The sequence below is a fragment of the Rhyacophila brunnea genome, unplaced genomic scaffold (assembly GCF_057557595.1).
Source record: "Rhyacophila brunnea isolate RB1 unplaced genomic scaffold, BYU_Rbru_1.0 scaffold_15, whole genome shotgun sequence".
NCBI lineage: Eukaryota > Metazoa > Arthropoda > Insecta > Trichoptera > Rhyacophilidae > Rhyacophila > Rhyacophila brunnea.
In genome coordinates, this window is record NW_028232806.1 from 3,555,852 (window position 1) to 3,582,206 (window position 26,355).

General features: G+C 35.5%; 1 protein-coding gene across 7 annotated transcripts in view; it reads right to left on the minus strand.

Moving 5' to 3' along the window:
• The window catches only part of rhea (Talin_middle and talin-RS domain-containing protein rhea), a 140,465-nt gene that overhangs the window by 79,526 nt on the left and 34,584 nt on the right, over positions 1-26,355 (minus strand). For all 7 annotated transcript variants that reach the window (XM_085943319.1, XM_085943321.1, XM_085943314.1 and 4 more), the window contains exon 3: positions 1,952-2,053. The gene's annotated coding sequence lies outside the window, so the exon portion shown is untranslated. The remainder of the gene's footprint in view (positions 1-1,951; positions 2,054-26,355) is intronic.

Genomic DNA, 26,355 nt, shown 5'->3' on the forward strand with positions numbered 1-26,355 from the left:
ACTTCTAATGAATGCAGCGATAAATCTACTACTACTACCTATAACATTTTTTTATGGTTGCAATTAAGGACACATAAAATTTCATCAAAATCAGATAAGTACACATATGTAGATTTTACATCTAGTAAATATATTGGACATATTATTAGAAATTATCTCATAACTAAAGTGATGTATCAGATAGTTGAACTGTCAAATGTTTTTCCATATAAAAACACAGCATAGTAGATATTGTGCTGAGTATAAATGGCGTTTGGCACTATACGTCACCCAAGTACTCTTTCTTATTAGAATGACATTAACTAATAATATTCATACAACTGGTCATTGTATCAATGCATTTGCAGACGAATGATATATTATTGGTACGTGTGTTTTTAAATTGAAACCTGGGACATGCTTTGTACACAAATAGATAAGTGCTTAAGATAGGAGCTAAATCTATTGAAATCTGATCGGTTTACCTATTATAAAATATTACAGTAGAAATAAGGATTCGGGATGCGAATATCGATGCCAGTACAGTGGAATATTTACTAAACCTCAGTGGCGAAGGGTGTAGGTAGGCTGTTAAGATCTGACATAAATAATGCACATTAAACTTGTTATGTAGTCATAAGTATTTGTTTTTATTGAACTAAGACTACAATTTACAGATATTGTAAGTTAGTTTTTAAAAATCAATTAAACCCTGCCTAAACCAAACCATAATAGTTTTGGTATACTTTTGGCGACCCGACAAAATTGTGCACACCTTTTCATTAATATTTATTTGTTTTCGTTGAATTAGACATACATATTACACATGTAGTTGGTGATTTTTTAAATTTATTAAGCCCTGCCCAAACCAAACTATGATAGATAAAAAATATTATTTTATCTATAAAATATCCAAAATGATGTCTGATTTAATGGCATAATTTTAGATTATTTATAGACAGATGTGTATTTTTTGCCTATTATCTATTATGGTTTTGGTTCGCAGGGTTTAATTGAATTTCAAAAACTAACCAACATCGTCTCTAAATTGTAGTCACATTTCAAGGAAAACAAATACGTATGACTGACAAAGTTTAGTGTGCACTATTTATGGCGGAGCCTAACAGCCTACCTCCACCCTTCGCCACTGCTAAACCTATGCAACTGATAACGGCATATCCCAATGATATTGATATCATTTATGATATCATCATAAATTTTGTCAGAATCGGCACTGAAAAATGCATTCACAGCACTGGAAGTCACAATGGACAAACAGATAAACAAGACTGTAAACAAATGTTTGTACCTTTGTACATACATGTTTGTACAGTCAATTGTTCCATCCATCAATCTACCTTGGATCTCTCATGAACCGACTAATGATATCAAACAAGATCATGTCAGTGATCTAATATTACTAATGTACAAGTTATGCTCCACTAAGAAACTCTGGAAAATCAAATGACTCATTGTTGAAAGGAAAATTCACCGCCATATTTAACCAATCATGGATGGCAACAATACAAACATCCAATTAACCCGCTTTGCACGACATCCGGTCTTAACCAGGGGCTCTATATTCGGACGAGAAACAAAGACGAGACTTTTATGCCAGGGACGGCAACAATATGGAGAGAAGTTACAATGCAAAGCTCGACAGTCTGAATGAGGATTACAGTGCAGTTCAATCAAGATTGGAAGACGGCTCTGCCTATCTCATATGCACCGTATAAACGACAATGTCAAGTAATGCAATAAAACGCAGACCAGGAATCCGCTGACTAAAGGAAGCTACTAAAGACTGCCATAACCTTGACATATCGAACTGGTAACCTACCACTCATGATAGGGACAGATGAAGAGTTGTAGGAGGAAGCCAATACCCACCCCGGACAAAAGCATAGACAGTATTGAGGTGACAAAATGCATACATAATGCCGTTCAATTACGGTTAAATCAGGAGACTCACTTGTGAATTACAACCCGGTGTCGTCAAGAGGGTCTGGTGGACCCCTCGAAGCGGAAGGACTTCAGCTTCCTAAGGCAGTCGTGCTTCTCCTTCAAACGGCAACTGAAACAATCGGAAAGAAAGAAATCGTCAAAAAACTGTAGAAAAAGGACTGCAGATTTCAAAATTGTAGTCCCAATAAAGGAGGACACCCAACATTGAAAAGATTATTTTAACTAAATGGATTATTCCAATCCAAAAACAACAAAACACATACCTGCAAGTGAAGCTTCTTCAAAAAAGTGGTTAACAAATTGTGAAAGTAAATGAATTCATATATGAGATCATGCATTGCTCCTCAAGAAACTAGCATAAGAATATACTGTAGTCCTAAATCCTAAGTCCTACTACAGTTTAATTAAAAAGACACTTCAGATGAAGACTTCTCATGTTGACAAATGGATCGAAATCCTAACCTAACATAACCTCACCTAGCCTTGTACGTGACAAGCAAAGCTTCGAGACACATATAAAATATAAAAATAATTTTATCTGCTTTTTGAATTTTAAAAATATGAATAAACGAAGGCTACCCTCGAAAAAGGGGTCTATATGAAACAATCGAAATTTTACAGGGGAGACGAAACACACTTGAATAAATAAATAAATAAGAAGAATTTCTTAACTTAAAAATGTTACCAAGTGTTTTCCTCTCTCCTGTAAAATTTAGTTTTTGCATATAGACCCCTTTTCAAGGGGACACCTTCATTAACGTATATAAAATATTAAACCTAACCTAACCTAATCAAGGGTCTGACAAGTACACATATTGTATTTTCAATTTGTGTAAGAGTCCGAGTATGGACCTAATAGGTTGAGCAAGTGGCTGACATCAATTTCTCGTAAAAACAAAATCTGTTAATACAAACCTCCACTCTGTGGAGGCCCATATAATCTTATTAGATCGGACATGGTCAAAGAAGAACCTAACCATAAGAGATGGGAGGAAACTGGATTAAAATGGAAGATATTGTGAGAAGGAGCAGTATGAGACGAAGATGCCACAAGGCGAGGAAGGTACAAGCATGAGCTTAAGTGATTTTTGGTCACATTTTAAATGCCTTTAATTAACACAGTTAAAACTACCATACTATAGTGACAATCATTGTAAACATGGTGGAAATGTTTAAGACAAATATTATAACGACAAATAATTACATTCGACCAATATCCAAGTGCAAAGCCTCCCCTCTCGAACCCTCCCAATTCGGCAAAAGCAACCCTTCTTCCTTCAGTGGCGTTAATAATGTCCAAAAATTCGTCACATCACGTCTTGTCGATTTGCATACGCGATTAAAATTCTCAGACCCCCCGCGCGCCCCCTAACTATAAAAACCGGCACCGCACTGCGCCGTTTCGCCCGGTCAGAATGCGTCGGCGGAATTTATCTCGCATATAAAACTGAACAATTTCGCATAGCTGCGGACAGTGGCGCGACCGGCGGGGGGTGCACTGCAGAATTGTATTAACATTTGCCGAACGACTGGAATACCTAACGCGTCTGCCACTAAATGCCGTTAGGGCCTATTATTTCACGTAGGAGGCGAAACCTTCATTGTCTATGGATTCTGGTGTAAAGGAAGAAGACAGGGCACCAACCACCCAAGGATAATCCCTGACTGTACCGTCAATATCTACAGAATCTTTCCAGTTATTGAAAGTCAAGGAACAATTTTTATAACTTCACATCACAGTGGTACTCAAAAAGCGTGCCGCGAGTAAGTCGAAGAGGCGCCGCAAACTGAATTTAAAAAATCCAAACACGAATTCAACCCTAAGTAATGCGCAATCACAATCAAGGCCCACTATAGTCGGCCCGTGACATGAAACTGTAAACATCGACGATATTCCTAGTTATTGCTAATACTTCGAATGCAATATGGTAAACTATGATGATTGTTGAATATTGAAATAAATTTTAATAAACTATTTCTTTTATTCAACGAATAAGACACAAGATTTCAGAATGTAACATTCTATAATACTGAATATACATAATTTGAAAACATCTCATGCATATACACACTAGAAAAAATTGTTTTGTAGAATAAAAAAATACGACACCCGGCGGTAACCCATGACGCAATTCGATAAGCATTTCATGTAACAACTACTAGTTAAAATCGTCGTAATAATCTAAGCGCCCGTAGTTTAATTAGTAAAACATACTGGCGCGAATCCAGCAGATACAGGTTGAAGTCCCGTCGGGTGTCGTATTTTTTTTCTACAAAACGATTTTCAAGCGTGTATATTATATGCATGAGATGTTTTCAAATTTTTGAAATAAATGGTAATAATTTTCAACGGAATGTGCAATTGAAAATATTCATTTGTTGAGAACAGGTTCAAAAATGATGTAATAACTAGCACTACCATCGTAATTTGCAATTCAGTGCCACGACCTGAAAATAGTCGGCCTTGATTACAGTGTTTGCGACAAATGCGACGACACGTCTTACCACTACGTACGATAGGATCGAAGAATTTAAATTGCCACGAAAATTATGCATCAAACCCGGAAATCCCATATGAAAGGCCAGTGCCTTACGCACTGACTACGAGTGTTTCTTCTGCTTCGCCTTCCCTTGAGGCTACTCAACATCACCAGTCTCCAGATTACCATAAAAAGTGGAACATTAGTTTTCTCCATATATTTACACGGTGTCAAGTCATGGACCCGATGGCAAGTGAGTGAAAGGCAATTGATGCCTTCAAAATGTGGCGAATGCTTCGTATTTCTTAGACAGAGTATAGGACGAACCAGTCAATCACCCATAGAAGAATGTCTGAGACGCATTCTGCACTTTTTATGGTAATCTGGAGACTGGTGATGTTGAGTATCCTCAAGGGAAGGCGAAGCAGAAGAAACACTCGTAGTCAGTGCGTAAGGCACTGGCCTTTCATATGGGATTTCCGGGTTTGATTCCTTGTGGTCACAATGGATTTATGTGATTTTCTCAAAACCTGGGTGTTTGTGATGTACGTATGCAGTTCGCCGTACCACACTTCACCGTAAAATGTTGTATCGGAAATATTATATGGTCGTATATTAAACAACCTCATTGGGGCATATAATAAGACCTACTGACATAAAATTCATGTCTAAATAAAACACGGTTCCTGTCGGTTTACACTTTAGACTTAGAGGAAGCTAGCAGCAAACAAATTTCGAAAATAGACGATATTTGTACTGGATTATTTGTTAGGTTATATTAGGTTTTCATTCTTGAATTTATGAAATCAGCTAAGAAAATTGAATTAATGTTCATATTGAATCTAATAAAATTGAAAACCGTACAGTATACGATCATCTCTTTCCGATAGAAAAAGCTCACGGCGAACTGTGCCACGGTGAAATGTTTTACGCACAATTTACATGTAAACGTTTGTGATCGTTTCACTTATATTACTGACTACACTACTGGGCCTCATGGCCTGGTGTAGTGTTAAAAAATAAGAATAATAATACCTAATCAAATAGAGCGTCGATATGTGGAGCGTCAAAGTGAAGGAGAGGACCTTGCGTCGCCAAATTGGCAACCAGCTGCAACACACAGCATTGCCGCCATGCAGATGTCTTGTAAACATCAGTGGGTAGTAAAGGGTCTGAACAGTAACGAATACCCGGGTATTCATATTATATATATTATATTAATAGTCATACTGAGACAGATACAATCATAATAGAATATCAAAGAAAGTGGAACACGGCTCGGGTTTGTTGCCATGTATCCAAAGGTACTAAAAACAGTAGAATTCTCTTTCAGCTGGAGAGAAAAAGAAGGAAACAATTTTCGAAACGGTGGCGCGCAATCGGAAGCTCTGAGCCGGAAGTGACGTCATCCTGCGCGCGCATCGCTTTTTAGATTTAAAAGGTGCATATACGATCTGAGCTCCGCGGTCCAGGCGACGTCTGTCAAATGTGTTTCAAGGGTTAAATTGAACTGACATGTTCAAACCACAGAAGTTAATGGACGCCGCCATTGATATAGGTAGGTACACGCGGCGGCCACGATGGGCGAATGGTATAGTCTCCGCTTTCGAACTCGTGGAACGAGGATTCGAATCACGCGTCCGCTTGGAGCCAAGGCACGAATAAATTGAGCAAGTTACCAACGTCGACTTGTCGTTGATTTTTGTTGTTAATGAACGTCTTTCCACAAAGAAGAAGAAGCATAACATGTAATTTGTAAATCATGGAAAGGGGGGATACAAATGGAATAATAAAAGTTAAAAAAAAAAAATGATTTATGGCATATACATCATGGTGTTTGGTGTTTTATGGGCTTCCAAATTGCAAAATATACAGTTTAACTACAAATTAGTATTCAACAACATACAATAATTATATCACAATATCGAAACTGACGATCATTTCAGATGGAAGTTTATTAACTCTTTTTTATTCAAACGAATAATTCACGAGATCTAACATTCTTTTTATTGAACATACATAATTTGAAAAAATTGATTTAAAATACAAAAGCCGATTGTAATAGTAACGCAATTCAGAAAGCGCTTCAGAGAGTATTGTAAGAACCATTAGTTAAAATTCGTCACAATTAGATAAGATTCATATTATAACATAGTGGTCAATGCACGTGGTTGCGAATCCCGAGAAAAAAGATTTTTTTCTAATGGTTATATATTTCTCAGAAGTGTTTTCAAATTATGTATGGAAATTTATAATAGAAAATTGAAATTTCGGCCGCCATCTTGGAATTTAGGGGTTCCTAGATAAATTTCAAAATGACTCAATATCTTAAATAGTATGTCAAAGTTCATGGTTCCATACAAAAGTTCAACAATATTTTGCTATACCGCTGGACTAATAAATGAGAATTAATTAATATAAAAGCAATTACGCATGTATACAAACCCTGATAATAATTGTCTAAGAATACTATATTATGTTAAACCTATTTAATGACGACTACAGTCCGTAGTTGATCACTTAATGTCATTTCACGAAAATAGCGCTCCAGCGGAAATAGCGCGCCGTCGATTTGTTTCGGTTTCCGTGTTTAAAAATAAAAGATGGCGGACGTTTCCCGCTAAAATTGGCTCACGTCCACCAAACGGAACTTGGTAACAATATAACAAATCCACTTTAACGTTAAATCTACCGAATTCTGAATGAATTGGTGACGAATCACAATGATGGTTGAACGACGCGCAAAACAAATTCCCAGTATAGATAGATAGTGAAAGTCAAATGATAAGTACGAAATACATAATAGATATATGAGCCAATTATAAATTTTACATTGAGTACCTGCACCTAAAAACTGCACCTAAAATCCTGTATAAGAAGAAATAGATTTAATTTAATAGTCATAAATATTCGAATTATAATGTCGCATTCTTTGTCATTGATTTTATTGTGAGATTGTGTACTTATAGATACATATCTCATTCGCAGAACTTTTCAAGCATGGAATGAAATCTATATGAATAATTATTTATACCTTTTTTTTCTTTCGACCATGTCCGATCCTAATAGGATCGTATGGGCCTCCACAGATTGGAGGTTTGTATTAACAGATTTTATTTTTACGAGAAATGGATGTCAGCCACTTGCTCAACCTATTAGGTCCATACTCTTGACTCATACACAAATTGAAAAACAATATGTGTACTTGCCAGACCCAGGATTCGAACCTGGGACCATCGACACTATAGGCAGGCGCTTAAGCCACGCGGCCATCGTGGGTGTATATCTACTACAATTTATATTTACTCAAAATGGTAATCAGCGCATTTATGCCAGTTATGCTCTCACCCCCTGAATTATTCAAAATATATTTATTATAATATAATACCCCGTTTAAACGTGCATGGATTTGCTGCTGACAGTACATAATTATCGCGGCGATAACAAGAAAATGTACGTGTAAACATCATGGCCTCCACATCCTGACGCGGGCCCCCGACCAGGATTTTTGGCAAGCCCCCCTACCTATCGCTAAGGCAATTAATTAAAGGCAATCTGACGCTCTATATTGTTTCCAAATAGTGCTCGAGGTCAAATAAAATTCAGTGTATTTTTAGCGAACATATCGAATTATGGAGTTGTTGAGTATCAACACATCAACCAAAAATTGCATCGTACAACCATATATCTTAAAAATGTAATAACCCCGATGCAAAATATTTTTTACTATTAGAGTAAATTTAAGATGTGTGTTTATCTAATATATCTTGTGGACCCGCCACGCCGGCCCCGCCCTGAGCACGGGCCTCTCTCTAGGCTTAGAACCCTGTTGGCCATGGTAAACATGTATTATCCTGCAGTTTTTATTTCTAGATGCATTTACTATCGAGGTTTCTTTTAGGACGTTGGCACGCAAACTACTCTACTTGATGCTAGTCGAATGAAAATTGTGCCGGCTGATAAATGTGCCTTATTGAAAACTATTCTTCTACCCGCATCGGGTAAAAAATATTATCCCGCAGTTGCAAGATTGCATGCATGAATCAAAATGTTCGGAAGCTTCTGAATAATTTTCATGTGACACTTGGTTTTTTTTCGATCTGCGCATGCGCAGTAGAACGATAGTGGCGAACCTGCCGGCAGAAAAACGATCTACACCGCGGAGACTCATTTTGAGGTAAATCGATTTTTACGGCCTGTCAAATAGTATCTACCGTAAAATGACAACATCGCGTCTCGCTTACTCTTGAAGAATGAGATTGGAGAGACAGTCAGCACTTTTACGTGTAAACAGTTATTGTCACGATAGTTTAATATACACACTATTGCTGCCAGTAAATCCATGCACGTGTGCAGACGCTATAAGGCGTATTATACCTATTCAATATACAGTTTTTGACCACCGCGCCACATATTATAAAAATACAGTAATAATTATGAGAACAGAAAACATTAAAACTACCAAGCCACGTACCTTCAGTGCGAATAAATTCTTACGCCTACACCTTACCTTACCTCCTACAACGCGGAATATTGCTGAAAGAATTAAGCACTCGCCCAGAAAGCAAATGTTGTATTTGATGGATCTAGGATCCACTATATTCGGGATTAGGACGGAACCAACTATGAGTAATATTATAACTGAGAGCTAGTTTAAATAGAATATGTAATAATATTAAGATTTAGAAATTAGTTGGAGGTATGTTATGTTTCTATCCAAATTGGAAAAACTGTAAGATTGTAAAATAAATACATTTAGCTGAATGCCTGCCAGTGAACCATTTCCGAGAAAGGTCACACGGGCATCAGCCAGCGACGGCATTATACAAAAAGAAAGCCAACGATGAGTGAGAGGAGGTGATGGTTCCTGTCGATTAACAAGCCAGCACCGTATGCCGTCTGCATATCAATTAATATTCATACATATTGTAATTCCGCAAAACTCTTAGTGATTATTGGATTCTTTCACCCCCAGCCTACATTTACGGAACTGTTCAAACATAATATACATATAATATTAGTACATGTTAGTAGCGAAGGGTGGCGCGGTAGTAAAAAGTGCACATTAAACTTTTGTTAGTCATACGTAGGTATGTTTTTATTGAACTAAGACTACACCTTACAGGTGGTATTGGTTAGTTTGTAAAAATCAATTTAACCCTGCCTAAACCAAACCATAATAGTTTTGGTATATTTTGGTCGATACGACAAAATTGTGCACACTTTTTCATCGGATTAAGAATACATATTACCCACTTATTCTTGGTTCATTTTTTTATTTCATTAAACCTTGTCTAAACCAAACTATAATAGATAAAAAATATTATTCTATCTATAAAATATTCAAAGTAATGTATGATTTAATTGCAGAATTTTAGATATTATATAGATAGACGAGTATTTTTTGACTATTATCTATTATGGCTTGGTTTCATTAAATTTTAAAAACTAACCAAAACCATCCGTACCTAAATTGTAGTTTAAGTTCAATGAAAACAAATACATATGACTGACAAAGTTTAATGTGCACCATTTATGGCGGATTTTAACAGCCTACCTCCACCCTTCGCCACTGGACTACATATTATATGTGCAATGCATTCGCCGATTATCAAATATACTTTCATAACCAGGCAATATAACCGAATTACATCAATAGAAAAAAAATCTTCCATACATGTAATTTCAAATCAGTCAAATCTAAGTTCATTCAAATTACGATGAATTCCAACAAGCGAATAATCGCCGGAATCAAATAAATGAATGCGCACGCGGAAAGTGGTCCATTTTCCCGGCGGGGATTCGAGCCCGGGCTCCTCCGCGCGTCATTCAGCGCCGCGACGCACAAGACCGGCGCTGATTGGCGTCCCGTGGACCACAACACGCGCAGCGGGCGGCGAACGTCGCTCCAAGAAGGGGGGGATAAAAACATCGTTGGCATTTAAAAACATATTCCGTATTTTTGTCAATACTGAAAAGGGCAAGCGGATGATTGACTTTCAAAAATAATTTCATATATTCTCTGACATTAGAGATTAGGTTTGGATTTACCACAAGGCCGACTATAGTAAGGCCGGGCCACTGAACAGCCAGGACAGTTACTGTTCTCTTACTTTTCGCAGTAAATCAAGATTTCGTTAAAATTGATTAATGAATTACCATTATACACCACGTTGGCCGCGCGGCTTAAGCATCGGCCTATAGCGTCGTGGGTCCCAGGTTCGAATCCTGTGTCTGACAAATACACATATTGATTTTCAATACGTGTTTGAGTCAGAGTATGGACCTAATAGATTGAGCAAGTGGATGGACGTTCATTTCTCGTGAAAACAAAATCTGTTACTTAATACAAAACCTCCACTCTGTGGAGGCCCGTACGGTCATTTTACGATCGGACAAGGTCGAAAAAGAAGATTACACAACAATTATCATTTTCTAGACAGTTTATCATATTGCATTGGAATTTTGAGCACTACGATCGAAATTTGCAAAATCATGCCCTGGCCTGAATATAGTCGGCCTTGATTTGCCATAGGCAACGGTCAAACGATTAAATTAGGTATCAAATAACTCCAGAGTCAATACAAATCAATATTCTTATTGAATCTAATAAAATGTTAATATTAATTACTGTCGTCGAACAATACGGTATTTTATGATCTCACTGCTATACGGTAATCTATTTCCGGTACAGCAACTCACGGTGAACTGTAATACGTGTATAATTGATATGTAGCCCAAATGGTTTAATTTACATAGAGGATTAAAAATGAACATAGAGGAATTACATACCTACGTAGTCATTCTCTACTTTCGTCATCATATTATGGTTTTATCAATCGAAGACAAAATCACGTAATAAGGGACATATTGACAAAAACATGTAAGTACTTAATTATTTGTGAATAAAAGATTATTTAATTTTATAATAAATGTCTGGTGAAAAATTTATAACAAAACCAATAAAAAAAAATTCAAATTGCTCTCTCTCCGGTAAAGTTGGACATTGTCACTTGCGTCCTTTTAAAAATCAAATTAGAATAAACACGGTAACATAACACACAGAGGCGTACTGAGTACACAGTGGAAAAATAAACCAGAACAAATTTGTTTGCACAAAAACATGGCATTTGAGATGAGTAAAAAAAAAACGTAACCTTTTATACTTACAGAGGCCACTTGAAAGACATCATGCTCGGGGACGGACTGTGAACTGATTATATCGATGTATATTTACAATTAATAATTACTTTTTTAATTAATAATAATTGACTGCACACTGTATGGATAGTATTTAATTAATATTAAAAAAATAGCACTGAATTTAATACAAACATTTCAGAATAGTCGGAGAGACGTGGGTCTGGTTAGTGTTAAATTTGAAGTAGGTAGGTACAATGGGTACTTTGCAGAAAGCTGATTACTCGTAAAATTAAATTAAATAATCACAAAATTTGAAGGACTTCGATTTCTACTGTCGTATCAATGAATTTATTATATATAGACGTGCAATAGTGTGTGTTGCAAACTTCAAATACGCCAATATCGAATGAGCGTCAGCGCATAAACCGAGAGCAGTTATCAGAACGTAGGACAAGTTTAGAATGACGTATTCTTGACACGTGTTTAAGTTTATCTCATATTCTTCCACACTCGAGATCGGTTGCCTGTTACTCCACACCAGTCAGGTATTTCAGTTCCCATAAATTCTGTGCTCCCTGGTCGAAACCTTAATTATAAAAGAGAACCGGTAGAAGAAGATGCGAAAACGTTCAATTAGTATATAACATAATGTTATTATCAAGAAGTCACCATTTTTAAAAAATGTATAGGTATAAAATAATATGGCATTTCATTTCTACATCTTGCTTGTAGTTAGTTATTAGATATTATAATAGTTAAATCTCTCTCACAACCAATCGATTAAGTACATCAATAATTAATTGTATACTGGGTAATAGGGCAGTTATTTGGATAGTAACCACATCGCCCCAAGACTATGATGTGACAACAGAGTTAGATGAACGAATTATAAATTAATTTACTATATATCTATTCGCTATAATAGGTAACAGAAAAATCTGCATCGTCACAAGTATTCAATAATTTTATTTTAACATTAATACTATCGACGGAGGGTACTTGATGGAATTTGAATTTAAATTATAATGGATTTAGGTTGTGCACTATTCCATTTAAGTCGTTTTTTGCGACCCGGGTTTCGCCTCTCGACATCTTCCGACACATGCGCACTCACCAATGGCAAATACACACTGACAACGAATGCAGTTAATTCTAACTTATGTAATTAAATACAATAAAGAAGGTAAAAACTTACCTACCTATCAAATCAATGCTCACACTAAAAAATATAACAAACAAATCATAAATAGTTAGGTGATTAAAGTTATTATAGTATTAATTTATTATGTAAGTTAGAATTAACTGTATTCGTTGTTAGTGTATATTAGCCATTGGTGAAAGCGCATGTGCTTGAAGATGCCAAAAAGTGAAACCATGGTCGCAAAAAACGACTCAAATGAAACAGTACAAAACTACTAAATCAATTAGTATTAAAACATTTTCAAAAAAGATGAGACGGCGAGTTAAATCATTATTCCGACCCTGCCGTTTAGCATCTCTATCAAGCCTTCAGCGAACAGATTAATCTATCAATATAAAATAAATAGATTACAAACGACAAAGTTAAAAATTGCTCGAATTAATAATTCGCATCTACAAAAGAGCAGTTAAATTGAAGTATCAACAATATTAAAACACAACGATTGATATAATTTGTCAATATTGTGTTATACCTATAACATTTTCGGATAGACAAAACAGCAATACAAAGTTATTTGTATATGCCTAAAATATCTATAAACATAGTGATTGATATTATTTGGCAATATTATTATATTATGCCAGTAAATACGGCCTATGCGATGAACAACATGGGGCACAAACAAACCATACATTAAATGAATACATTGTAAATCGTATGGTGAAAGAAAAAATCGATTTGCAATAAACAAAACACTAGACTAAACAGTTGTCTATTTTAGCTTGATTGGCTGATAATTTGTCACCACAAAGTAATATGATATTATGACATCTCTGCAATTTATCAGTATTGAATTAATCGCGTTTTATATAGTAGAATTCTCGATATTGAAGACTAACACCGATTCCTTTACTTACAACAGGTTAGAAACGAGACGACGAATCGAACCGAGCCGTGAACTTGTAAATCAAGTGACGTGAAATACTTTGGTAGCAGAAACAAATATTAGATTTACTTAATTTAATACAAAATTCAACAGCAAAAATATAAAATTCTCGTTCATTTGATAGAGTATTATTTTAATGAAAAGCTACTGCGCCGATTGTGTGCGGATATTACCTAAGAAATATTATATGTATAAGATATACTTACAAGTTTCGTATGTCTAAATTATATTATACCAAATATCAGTCAGTACACATTTGCTAATAATTATTAGAAACATAGCTATTGTCTCTACGAAAAAATCGTAGCTCAATAAGCGTATCTGAAAACGTATGATTATGACATTAAAAGAAAGATTTCGCAATATAAAAATAATCAATGCATCATTAAGCGAAAGTGATAAATATATTTCAAGTTAATTTAATGCATTATGTATCACATTACAATTCTGAAAATCAACTACTTAAGTAAATAAAAATATAAAATACACATATCTATATATTATTATCGAAATAATTTTACCGATAAGAAATGCGTCAATTACACAATTTAAACGGTAGAATCAATGGTGAATTTCAGACTGGATTGATTGCTGAATGGTAAACACGTGTTTAGGAGGTGTCAGTGATTGTAATATGGAAACGTAGAATCTGATCTAGCGAAGGAAGCTGATTGAGGCAACCTATCTCTAGAAATCGAAGATAATAATACCCGAACTAATGATATGACAGATGACAGGTATCTCACTTATTAGTTTTGAGCCAATCTATTTCGAAAATTGAATTCAAATATATGCGATATTGGTATTTAGTGTAGTGTATAATTCAAGGTAGCAACAACGATGACGAGACACGAAAATTAAACACATTTTTGATAATTGATACTAGCAATATTCAAAGAGATGAAGAAATTACTTATCAAATTCATCTCACAGTTGAATTGATTGCAAAAAAATTAACAAACCAAACTGGTATTACGAACATGCACAAAATTAAAATAATGTTACTTAATAAAAAAAATATGATTATTAAAAATACTTTATTTTGATAATGCTTTGTGATAATAGTTATTGCCTTGTTGCCTATTGACTACCATTTTTTGGCCGTGTCATCAGTAATAAGTAATGTATCAATAATTGTTTAATAAGTAAAATTATAGCGTAAAAAAATATTTTAAAACATTAACATTATGTACTATTTAGTTTAAATAAAATATATGACAAAAATCGACGCAGGAGTCGAGCAATATAGTCTGGAATTGACGAGAACCGTGCATCAGTTTACGAAGTGCCAAAATAGTAATTAACAAACGAATAAACAGTTTCATACAGTTATTAAAGCGAAAACTAAAAAAAAAAACGACAGTTTAGTTATAATACCTTCTCGCGAAAAGGATGCCAATTGGAACTACATTTTTTTCACAGCAATAAAAAAACTGACATACTACGACAATTATTCGAAATAGACGTTATCTTCTACCACTACTTGGACGGTATCCAAATAGACAGAAAGCCCGAAATACAATATCAAAAAAGACCGTGTCAAAATATTGTAAATACTAATGACGGCCAAACACGTGAGAATATGGTGTACAAACAACGTTTTTTTCAGCTCAAATGTTTCACTGGCACATGCGACGTGATGGCTGCGGAATTCGGAAACAAAATTGTACAAATTGGAGACAATAATATTTATTACTCATCAGTATAAAAATGTGAATGAAGAAACGGATTGCGAAATACAGTTAATTTTTATTATACCAAAATGAAGTATAATACAGACAAAATTAAATAGTATAAAAAAACCTTGTTCATAGAGATATTATGTGATGTTTATAAATTACAGAGCCAACAAATAAAACATACGCGAAATAATTACAATATAAAAAAAGTGTTCTAAATTTAAATCGAAAACAAGTAAATAAATAACGAGTCCGATAACTGTTTCGTTTACCCTTTACGTTAATCGGCGGATTTATTACACGAACAAAAAATAGTGTATTAATTTTTATCAGATTTAAGGCTGATGAACTTTAAAAAATGCAGCCTGAATATTGAGTAATCTGTCGTATTTACGAGACACGATAGTTTACAAAAAAAGAAGTGTGGTAACACAATAATAATTCTGCTAATCTAAACAATACCAAGTCAACGCTGAAACAAAGTTACCACAACACGTTTTGTAAAAAGGGCACGTTTTATAATCAATGTAATACGACGATAACTCTAAAAACAATCTCATCTGAATTAAAAACGTCACGTATTGATTATTAGTAAATATTCTGTGACTCATTTCTACTGTTATATATTTAAATTCACTAAATATGATTGTTAAATTAATACGAGCAATGTTTAATAATTCGTAAATTCGTAATTCGAAAAACTACACCAAAAATTAAAAGATTTACCATTGATATTAGCAGTACCGAACACTTTACGAGAATATGCCTAAAATGTATAAAAACTACGCGACAATATATAATAAATACTGGTTTATAACTATCGTATTAGTATTATACAAATCGTACATAAATTCGCACTAATCGGCTTAACTATTTTGGACGTAACATTGCTTCGAGCATAGATAGAACATGTAAAATAGTGTGAGCAAAAAATATGAGCTAATAGCGAAAACTGACTCGATTGCTGCAAAACCCCGGATTATTCGCGCCAACCGTACCTTGCCAAATGACCGCGCCACCTCAAACCGTGCCGCGCACTTTCGAAAACCGAAATCGGAGAAGTGCAAAGGAATTGCGAAGACTGAACGTCCTGGCGCTGGAATCCGTCGAAAATGCTGAGCCTACCCCGCTGGTGCGAACCAAAGCACTAACTAGACCCACGTCCTACCGGGCTAGCGGCCCACGGCCGAATGAGATGTCGGCAACCAGCATCGGGGTCCATAACCCACACCCCTATCGCGCGATAGATTGGGGAAGGGATGAAGCGTTGGAGGGGATTCTGGGGGGGTTCATAACGGGGTGTCACGGGGGAGGCGGATTGGCGCCAAAGGGTCGCTGGTTCTTCGCGGCCGTCTCCAGACTCGCTAGGTCTCCTCCGGCGGCGCGTGGCATGGCACCAGCCACCCGCCGCCCCCGCGCCTCGGGAGGGTGCGCAGGCGGATATGGGACATTCGGGAAGCGTTGACATCGGGATTAGCTGATATATCCGATGGGACCGGCGGACGCGGAGCGGAACACCATTTGACCACTCGCTCCAACGCCAATAACTCAATGCGACCGCGGTTGGCATCGGGCGAATATAACACAAATAAGTTAAAACAAACAAAAAAAAAACTATTAAAATGGGCTAAGACTTCGTCCATTTTTAATGCAATCCATTAAACTACTTTACTGTCCCCATAAAGAAAGGGGCAGCTTTACGACAAAAATCACAAATTGAGTTAGTGTACAGATCAGTATTTAACAAAATCAATAAATATTTATTCTCTCAACCAAGTGAACATGACAGACACATCAGTATAAGTACTCTATAGAATAATGACAGGTCACCCATAGACAGCGGGAGGGGCAGGAAAAGTCGGACCACTCGTTGTCGCCTAGTTTCCGAATACTTCGGCTTGTACTTAAGTCGGCTTTGGTTTCTCACAATTAAATATCGGTTAACTTTTCATCCGATTATATTCTGACCCCAGTCCGCATACATAATTGATTCTCCGGATTAATAAAATTGTTACCTGGTAAATAGCTTCGCGGCCAATAATTATAATCCGATTAAGCTGATAAACCAAAAACCCCGTTTATACCTTCGGCTATCAGTAACTTCAGAAAAGTTAATTATACAGCTAGCTAAATGTACCAAATACTATTCACAAGCTACAATAAATGTATACAATATTTCATAGATTAAAAAAAAACATTCAAGATTTTCTGCCTCGTTACACAGAATATCATTTATCATCGGCACTGCAGGACAATATGGGTTTTGGCAGCGCTTAGGAAACATCTCTAGTCTACTGCCCTAAGCGCGGGAATACTGTGTCTTTCTCTACAGTCCAACCCATGGCCCCCACGAGGGGGGAGGGGTTGACAGGGCTCTAGCCTAGGGGCCCGGTGTGGCGAATCGATCAGCCATGTGAGATAAAAACACAACAAAATTGCACTAATAGTAAAAAAAATTCGCACTATTTTACTTCCGGCATACTAACATTAAAAAAATGCAACTGTGCGATGCAATTTTTGATTATTATTTGTCGATATTCGAAATCTCCATGTGGGTGTATTAAAAAAAACAAAAATCCCTGTAAAACAACCTAAATTTTACCTCGAACACTATTTGGAATACACAACTGTAGATCGTGACACTACCTCTAACCTTAGCGATAGGTAGGGGGCCCGCCGAAGATTCTAGCCTGAGGGCCCGCTTTAAGATGTGGGGGCCATGGTCCAACCATTGCAGTGGGCAGTTTTAGGGCGGCTCTCTGGTGCAGTTGGTAAGGCGCTCGCCTTCCACCCGAGAGATCCTGGGTTCGATTCCCGGTCATGACAAAAACATTTATGTGTTTTTCTCAAAGCCTGGGTGTTTGTGATTGTTCAAAATTACTAACAACCACCTTGTACGAAAAAGCAAGGACATGGTTATTAATAATTCTAAAAAAAAAACCATTGCAGTATGAGTTATGATAAAAAGAGCCTCTTGGGTATGTGGATATTTGTACATGGCCTATCCTATGGAGTACTTACACATTCATGTGTGAGATGGCAGGGAGATCGCGTATTGTTCGTGGTTATACATTCCAGCGTCACATCAACATTTAATATGTCTCTCTATAAACATTAGTAGGATTTTTTAAATTAAATAATCACTTTGCATGGTTATAAGTTATAACAAACTAACCAATGTTGGGTGTACTCTGTACACTTTATTAATATGATTAAACCCTTTTTTATTAAGTGAGTCTTTTATGATGCTTTTTGACGATTTCTTTCATTCTGATTAGATAACTATCAATTCATCAACTTTTGAATAAAAGAGTAAAATATATTTTTTTAAATATTATGTTCACTGCATTAAACAGTCATACTGTAGTAAACACCGTGCAAGTGCCGTCTTATTATGCCACATGCCTAATCCTACTGACACGTGCGAAGCAGTAGACGTACCTTTGAGAGGAATCTGTTCAACACCTGTTATCGGACAATTACCATCCTCGCGTTGCTTAAATTGATAACAATAAACTTAACACATGTCAAGTTGCAACACACAACATTCTCGTCATTCTTGATAACAAGACAGGTCGAAATAATTATATACACACCGATTAAAAAAAAAAAAAAAAAAAACTAATCTATAAAGAGACACTTTTAAGAAACCAAGACACAAGATATGAATTTGAAATTAGAATAAAATTAATTCGCAGTTAAAACGAAGTATATTATCGTCTCTGTTCTGGCAGAACACACTAACTGGAGAATACTAGTTTTGAGTAATTTGACTTTGAAGTTGTTAAAATGTTTGTGAGTTTATTATGTAATCGTTAAAAGGATGACTTTAAAATAAATACTGTTTATTTATTAAGAAGGTTTCCAGACGGTAAAGTTTGAAATAAGGAACATTTTGGTATAACTAACTCAATATGTCATTTTTTTCGAATTAGTGTCTTCTGCCAGAACAGTGACGATATTATAGAGTTAGATTGCGTAGGCCCTAGGGAACACTTTATTAATGAGAACTGGCTTACCCAACCGGTTGTGCCAGAACATACTACGGATCTAAAATTTCGATAAATAAAATAATAACAATATGTTATTTTCATAAGATAAAACGCGCATTTACTATTTGAGAACAGTAGGCGTGCTGTGTTTAGGCTTTATTCTCACAAGGTGCAGAACCAACCTGCCACTGGTAATGCCAAGGGCGACGACTATGTTCAACCAAATTGCTTCAGTTGTTGATATTTCCACTTGCGTGAGGGTGAGTTCAGGTGGACGCTATTTTATAAATTCTTAAAATAGGGGCTCCTTAGTAAACTCGGTGTACTTCTTTGAACTTCTATAGATGTACTGAAATTGAATTGTTTTATCGGCAACCCCGAAAACAAAATGAAGACGTCTGGTCTGTAGTATGTTGCTTTGTTCTTCTCTTTGTATTTCTCGGTATTTTACGTCATTATTCATCTTAAAAATAATGTTCAAGGTATTATACTTGGCTACCTGTATAAAATTAACGAGGAAGTATCTTTCCACATGTATTTATAGCTTATTCAAATGTCTGCTTTGATACGGCAATATGTGAGATGCACGAAATGTCATATCGAAATTGATTTAAATAATTATACACTAACCAACCAATCCTATGAATTAAAATATTCAAGGTTTATTTTGCCTATCACCATGTTAGCCGCGACTTGTCAAATGTCATTGACAAAGACGTGTTAACCGTGCTAAAAATTATTGTAATAGGTAATAACCGCCTCGAAGATGTAATTGCTCCGAGTGATATCCGTGTTATTTTAGAGCGGTAGAAATTACCGTGTTAACTATTTAGAATAGCCATGCAGGGTCCTTAAGGCCATACCTCAGTTGAGACACGGTCTAAAAAGATCGTCGCTAGGCGATGCGCGGATTGCGGGTCGCGGGTGCAAATGAGGAATGTCAAACCAAATATAATTTGTCTTATAAATCCAACATGTGTCCATTTAATGTTCTGTTTATTGTTTTATCAGTAACAATAATAATATATTCATTGACATGTTTTCTTTATAAAGTAAATGGGTAACGTTTTAAGTCATCTTTACACGATTTAAGAATTATTACGGCCGTCGCCATCACGAAGCAAAATGACGTGTTTCCAGCTCTACATTCTCTCTCCGAATGGGAGCGAGTGCAAAATTTCGGCGCGCCTATGGTTGAAAATTATTTGCCATTTCACTGATGAATCACCTTAAGCTTAATTTATCTACATTTAGGCTCCACCTCTAGAGAAGAAGGTTCTTTTCAACATCTTTTTTTGTTCATCTGCGTATTCATCACAATAATAGGTACTATGAACAATATGCATTCTAAAAATATTCCGTTAGACTATATGATAGAATATATCAATTAGTGCCGAAGGGTGCCTGTAGAAGGTACCTAAGAAGGCTGTGGTAGATAACTGAAAACAAGTCATAAGACAGCCATATTTACAGTATTCCACATATTTTACTGAGAAAAAAAATATGCTAACCTTTCTATATAGGTAATAGATATTACACGAAAAAAAGACAACAGGCACTAAAATAGATATTTAAAAAAAAGTAATGCCTAACCGCCTCAACTTCAATTCGAACTCAAACTAAGAAATGGTGCTATCACGAGAGTCGAACGCTCAGACCACGAGACTACGGGACAAATCCAACCCATGAATGTAAACCAGGGTTCTGTGATGTAAACATATACAAAACTAAGGACCTGTTGGGCTTAATACAAAAAGCTTCAGGTCACGTGATAGTATGACGCTGGTTTTGACATTCTGTATATCGATGACCTTATGTTAATATCCCGTAAGTGACTTTTTACATATTGTGCAGGAAGCTAAAAAACTAAATATTTAATATCCCGTTTCCGACTGTTAATAGTTCACACGTTGTAACTACATAGCATGCCAATAACCCGTAACGTAAAAAGTGGTAAAGCAGATCAAATAACGCCTAATATAATGATAACATCCAATCATATGTGACATTATAGGTAAGTATAATATAAAAAGATAAATATCCAAATTCGTTATATTACTTTCTTACTGTTTTACCTTTTAAATAATTCGAAAGTGACATTCATGAAGCTGAATTCAACACACGTCATGCAACACGCTTGACAGCTTAGAGCAGGGGAGGGCAAACTGCGGCCCGCGGGCCGCATGTGGCCCGCCGGGTATTTTTTCGCGGCCCGCCATCGATAATTGTACTTGTGATTATGAATAACTTTTTTATAATTTTTTAAAAAATATTGACAATAGATCATAATTTGAAGAATTTGTTGTTTCGTAAATGTATTATCTCAGTACGTATTCCTTGCGTCTCGTCTCACACTATGTAACCACGATTTTCTACGTTGAACATCGATTTCAATAGATATTGATAGTGTACCGACAGAGCTACAACTTGAGATTATTAATCTGCAGTGTGACACTGGTTTAAGAGAATTGCATCGTCGTGAAGAAATCTCCAAATTTTACAATGCCCTTAATTCAGACAAAGTCGACCAACTTAAAGAGTAGGTATGCAAGAAAAATGTTCGTTATTTTTGGATCAACCTATATATGTGAACAAACATTTTCGATCATGAACCTCAATAAAAATTCTTTACGATCAAATATCTCCGATGCCCATTTACTAGCAGTTTTAAGAATATCAACTACAAAATTAACACCTAAATTTAAAAAAATGTTAAAAAAAGTACAACAGTTTCATTCTTCTCATTATTTTTTTGTAATGTTTATTTTTCGTGATAATAAATAGTGTATTATCTAAAAATGGTATTTAACTTGCGGCCCGCCGCTCATTTTTAATTCTTGAATTTGGCCCTCCATCCAAAAAGTTTGCCCGCCCCTGGCTTAGAGGCAAGATACGGGCCATTACAGGTATATTCCTGCAATGTTCAGATACGGGAAATGACTAAAATAGCTGTATGTATCATTTTTGTTAAAATAACTACAGATATGGGAATTTCGCAGTTGATGGGCAGTATTTTTGTTGTTTTTAGTATATTAAAAAGTAATTTTTGTCATATAGGTCAGATACGGGGTATTGACATTAGAACATCGATATGTGTTTTTCACAATACGTGTGTATAATATAGTAAGTAATTGTTTGTATGATTGTGTTGGTTTTTGCTACCAATACTATTGGCCCAATAAGAGTAAGTAGATAAATTATTACAAGTCACGGCAGTCAATATAATATAATACATTCCCACATAAATACGACAGATGTCGTTGACAAATTATATTATTTTTGTATAAGTTATTATTTAAATAATTATTTTTCTTAAGGTTGACTTTAATTAATCTAATAGTATGTAGTAATGGAGTCTTCGCCACATCTGATACCCATGCAACAACAGCCAAGCGCTGCTCGGCTAGGGCCAGAGGACGTCCTTTCGGCAAGGGCATAAATAAAATTCAGCGATGGGGGTGTCAGCGTCGGGAGGCGGCTCTCGGGAGCCGGCGCTCCGAAGACGGATAGCGGCGCCGGCCGGTCGCGGGTTCGAATCCGCGCGTGCGCCGCCCTATCAGAACCATAACACACGCGCGATAAGAAAACAGCGCGCCATCATACCGCAATAAAATAAGCACACAGTGGAATCGGGAGAATCTATCGAAAAATCATAGACAATTCTTTCGATCGTAGATTCGTAAATCGGTAACATTGACAGCTGGAAACGTTTACGAGACATCAATACGTTGAACGAAATATTAACATTATCCAATGATGTGCTAGGACAGGCATTTATCGAAAGTAATTTTGTCGTGCATTTATGTTTTAATTCATGCAATATATATACAAATTGAGATGATGAGGATTAAATGAATATTTTTTTAAATATGATCATTTTCCACATCATCACATACCTACTTACCTACCTGTGTATTCGTGAAACTGCTATTTTTTTCAATTTGATTTGTCATTTATTATTATATGTATTTTTTTCTCTTCAAATGCGTGCCTTGCAAAATCATCCATAGAAGCGCCACCACTCCTACAAATGGATCCAAAAATAATGAACCTGACTGGACAAACATTTCTAAAAAAAACTTGTTTTCCCATAAACGTCCAAAACTACACTTCTATTGATACAATATTATAATAATATGCACTTGTCATACGTTGTGGTGCATTGGCCAATGATGGCTATGCAGTCATATTTTCTAAATAAATAAAAAAACATATAGTTAAGTAATTTCTTGGCACTAGTGGAGTGTTATTATTTTTTTATCGATGTGAAAAATCTACATCATATTTAACTCCACAACTATTCAACACAACAATCAGAAACATTTAAAAATTAATTCAACCGCTTTCAGTAAAATTCATATCATATGGGGTGCTCAGTTGTAAAGTAAACTAACTCCCCTAGAGTTGTTTTATAGAAATGATGATTGAAGTGAAAATTTAGGTTCCATGATTAAGCAGAACATAAAGAACGGTGACAAAACAGAACATGAAAAAACAGAACAGTCACAAAACGGAACAGCGATAAATAAAACTATGACCTTTCAGGAAAAATATTAAAATTATCGTAATAGTGTAAATCGTTTTTTAATAACACAGGTTTTCAATACGCCGTCATCAAATTATATAATTTCTGCATTTCTAATCGCTGGAAAGCCTCGATTAAACAAGACTTAACTCGGTGTTGCCGGCAAGCTAGGTATATCTCGTCTCAACTAATCTAATATTATGTTCAAAATGCTTGGGTGACTAAATTCGAAATAACGAGTTTAATAATTCTGGGGAATTGTGCATGATTATCAAAATAAGTGGATAAATTGAGGTTTATACGCCAAATGGCCAACATGCAGTGATTATATAATATATTTATATATATTTCAATAGTTATAATCTTAAGTTTTATAAGTATTCAATAAATAAATAAATAGATACGATAAAAATGAATGTTTTATTCCTCCAAGGCTGTTCTGTTTTGTCACCGTTCTGTTTCTTCGTGTTCTGTTTTGTCCGGTTACCAAAATTTCAAATCTCCATACTACTATTACTATATAGATTGTTAGGTAGGTACCTATATTGATTGGAAATAATGATTTTTTTAATAATTTTACTTGGTGATTTTTCAAACAAAACGATATTATGGAAAGACATATTCCTGCCAAATTTCTGCATTAAAATTAAATTTCGTCATATTATTATATCGAAGGAAATCGCAACTTAATGATAATATTTTTCAGTTACCTTGCGAGGTGGCATTACTAAATTTCCAAAAACTGGACTTGGTTCGTTTTAGAACTGAACACCCCATAATATGACTACATGCGTTGTAGCGAGAAACAGTTCGTCACCTCATTGCTATCTTATCGTAAGGGAAATCCACTTTTTAAATTGTTATAGCAATCACATACGTGTGTAGTTACTGCCTTTCTACAGTCTACAAACTATTTTTTACAAATTCTAACCAAATTTCAATGGTCAAAAATGAAGACGGAAGGGTCGAAGTATAAACAATAAATACACTTTATATGACATTTATTTATGGCACTATAATGCAATATATTTTCTCACCGAATAACCATTAAAATGCGTATACAGGTATCTTATTTTTATACTAACTATTAATATTAGCTTAATGCAATTATATTAAACTAGAAAAAATCACCAGAGGGTAGTGCCACCTGTCAAAATTCTTGAATGTGGCTTAGTTCTGCAACACACATTATTTTGATTAAAACCACACTTCGATTTTAAAATCTCTTACAAACGATTATTCGAGAACTAAGTGATTCCTATACGTGTGTTTATTTTTCAAATTTAGAATCTGCGTTTACGTATATATTTTCTTTCACGTTGCCCCATTTAATACGAATTCTGTGTCTCGCTCTCTCCTAAACATTTAGATGTTTTCTCCATGCGTTACAGATCAATCAAGATAAATATATGAGGTAATATCTTCGATTCATACTTCGTTTCATAAGATTGTGAACATACGTTTAATGTAATGTTTTACTTTATATTGGAATTTGCAATTGATTCGAAATTTTTCGTATACATACTTAGTATTTTAAATATTATTACGTTGAAAACTATTTTCCATTTGTGATCTGTATGCGATTGGATGCACTAATTACTATTATGATATGCAACTCTTTTTGTCCATTTAGGTTAGTTTATGAAGTTAGTCGTAAAACAATATTTAACCACGCATCGATCGCCCCCAATGGAAAAATTTGTAACATAGCAATGCACTCCTTGCGTGATTTTTGTATATGGGAAAAATATACTCCAGCTACGCCACTGTGGAATCTATCAAACTAAATACGTGAAAGAACATTGCGAATGTGATAAGAAGAGAATTATTATGAACACCCTCATTAATCAGACCTATCGCCGAATTGATTTACAGTGGCGTCTGCCAGTCGTATAAATACGAAATTTCCATTTTAAAAATAACAATATTAATGCGAACGAATGAGCGGTTTCCCAGTGTGGGTTGATTCAAAGTGATAGAATTAGCACTGACGCCAATAAACAACCACTGTGTTTACGATGTATTGTAATTTTAGCACACTAGAATTCTGTTAAAATATTATCTAATATTATTTTTCAAAACCAAAAATATGGTTGTATCAAGAGGACCGGACAGACCTTGCAGTGGCGAAGTGTGGAGGTAAGCTGTTAAGATCCGACATAAATAGAGCACATTAAACTTTATCAGTCATTCGTATTTGTTTTTAATGAACTAAGACTACGATGGACGATGGCACCCACGGTGGCCGCGCGGCTTAAGCGTTGGACTATCACGCCGTGGGTCTCAGGTTCGAATCCTGGGTCTGGCAAGTACACATATTGTTTTTCAATTTGTGCGTGAGTCAGGGTATGGACCTGATAGGTTGAGCAAGTGGCTGACATCCATCTCTCGTAAAAAACAAAAATCTGTCAGTACAAACCTCTACTCTGTGGAGGCCCATATGATCATATTAGGATCGGACATGGTCGAAAGAAGAAGACTACGATTTACAGATGGTGTTAATTA